Source organism: Cynoglossus semilaevis, chromosome W, assembly GCF_000523025.1.
Source record: "Cynoglossus semilaevis isolate Cse_v1.0 chromosome W, Cse_v1.0, whole genome shotgun sequence".
Taxonomy (NCBI): domain Eukaryota; kingdom Metazoa; phylum Chordata; class Actinopteri; order Pleuronectiformes; family Cynoglossidae; genus Cynoglossus; species Cynoglossus semilaevis.
The window spans coordinates 2,533,625-2,535,965 of record NC_024327.1 but is presented as its reverse complement, the minus strand read 5'-3'; positions in this window follow the sequence as shown (position 1 = coordinate 2,535,965).

Here is a 2,341-nt window from a genome sequence, read left to right as displayed (position 1 = left end):
TAGATAGATAGATAGATAGATAGATAGATAGGTGGCGCTTTGGCCCAGAGGCAATGTCTCTGTCATTGGTCTGGAACCCCAGGGTTCACCTCCTGGACAAGTTCGAATCCCGGTTAGGGCGGTTAATATCTTCCAGTGGACTCACCACCCGCAGGAAGGTTTGGGGGGTCTGTTTGTGAGGTAGTCGGTGGTCCACGCGGCGAGCTGCTCCCCTGCTCCTGCATCCACCAGTTTCCTGCGCAGCACCGCCGGTTGGATGGTGTTGAAAGCACTGGAGAAGTCAAAGAACATGACTCTCACAGTGCTCCCGGCGGTCTCCAGGTGAGTCAGCGCCCGGTGCAGAAGGTAGATGACGGCGTCATCCACCCCAACGTTCTGCCTGTAGGCAAACTGCAGCGGGTCCATCGCAGAGCTCACCTCTGTGCGCAGGTGACTGAGGATCAGCCTCTCCATGGTCTTCATCAGGTGGGAGGTCAAGGCGACGGGTCTGTAGTGGTTCAGCTCCCTGGCGTGCGATGTCTTCGGGACTGGAACCACACAGGAGGTCTTCCACAGGGACGGAACCTTCTCCAGACTGAGGCTCAGGTTGAAGATGTACGTGACCACCCCACAGAGTTGGTCAGCACAGTTCCTGAGCAGTCTAGGGCTGATTCCATCTGGTCCTGCAGCTTTCCTGTTCTTTAGTCGCCTTAATTCTCTCCTCACCTGCTCAGATGTCAGGGAGAGAGGGGAGTGAGGGGAGGTTGACAGCTGGGGGTTGGGGGGCAGGGGTGTAGGTGAGAGGTGTTGTGGATGGTGGTTTAGATGGGGGAACTAATTTGTGAAGAGGTGGAAGCAGTGGTGGAGGAGGGGGGTGGGGGCCTTTGATCGAATCTGTTGAAGAACTCATTCAGTTCATCGGCCCATCTCTGGTCACCCCCTGGTGTGTCGCTGGCTCCACTCAGTCCATGACCCGTGATGTTCTTCAGGCCCCTCCAAACATCACGCGTCTTGTTCTGCCCCAGCTGCTCCTCAAGCTTCTCCTTGTAGGTGTTCTTGGCCTTCCTGATCTCCTGCTTGAGCTCCCGCTGTATTATTTTAAGCTCATCCCTGTTCCCTGAAGCAAACACCCTCTTCTTCTTGTTCAGCAGAACTTGAAGCTGGGGGGTCACCCATGGCTTGGTGTTGGCAAAGCACCGCACCCTGCGGGTTGGTACGGTGCTCTCCACACAGAAGTTCATGTAGTCCGTGATGCAGTCAGTGAGGCCATCGATGTCATCTTCATGAGTGCTGCAGAAAGTCTCCCAGTCTGTCGTCTGGAAACAGTCTCTCAGCCTCTCATTGGCCTCCTCATTCCACATCCTCACATTCTTCTTCTGTGCAGGCTGCCTTCTCACCATGGGTGTGTATTCAGGGCGCAGATACACCAGGTTGTGATCGGAGCGGCCGAGTGGGGGGAGGGGGGCGGAGGTGTATGCGTCTTTTGCATTTGCATACAAAAGGTATGATATGCTTAATTGGTAGTGGGCTTTCAAGCCTATACAGCTTGGAGTAAGACAATGTGCATAAAGAGGATGATGTGGTCAAAATACTCATTTGCCTAATAATTCTGCACTCCCTGTATATCATGTAAAATAAAAATAAAAAAACAGACATTTTGCAATAATGAATGCACAAACTGGTAAGACTTTATTAAGGGGAATTAAACAAACATTTAAAACAACCACGAGTGTGAGATAAACATTTCGGTAGTGAATGGTGTAATTGCGCCTCCATTGGGGTTAGTATTAGCGTGGCCTTTTAAGAACTTTATGTAAAACTTAAATAGGCCCGGAGAGTAAAATGTTTCCCGCTCCTTCTCAAACCCTTGCTTATTCTCTTTGTCACCGGCAGAGGGCACTGAAGCTATTAGATAAAAGTACATGGTTCACTGAACCAACATAGGTATGGCAAATATTTAACATGTTATGCTCTCCTTTAACACTGTCTAAATAATATATCAACTTTGAGACAGTTTCGTGAATAGTGTGTTCCATTTTCCCCCAGTTGGATGCTTGATTTACATGATTTTAGCTTTTGGTAATTTCTATGGTAACAAATCGTGTGCTAACAATTTTTTTTTTTTTTTTCAAATTTTGAATAAATCTGATAACTGTTGACTATTTCTTGGTAAATTAGCAACACTACTTAACGTTCATAATGTACAGCCTATAGTAGAGGGGTAATTCTTCACACAGCTATAATTTCCTGTATTATTAAACCACATTAAACCACAGAAGAACACAATGAAGAGGTATATTATTTGTATTCTCGCTTTGCCACTTTTCCCTCTGTCCCGTTCCTTCAGAGAACAGCCAATCCA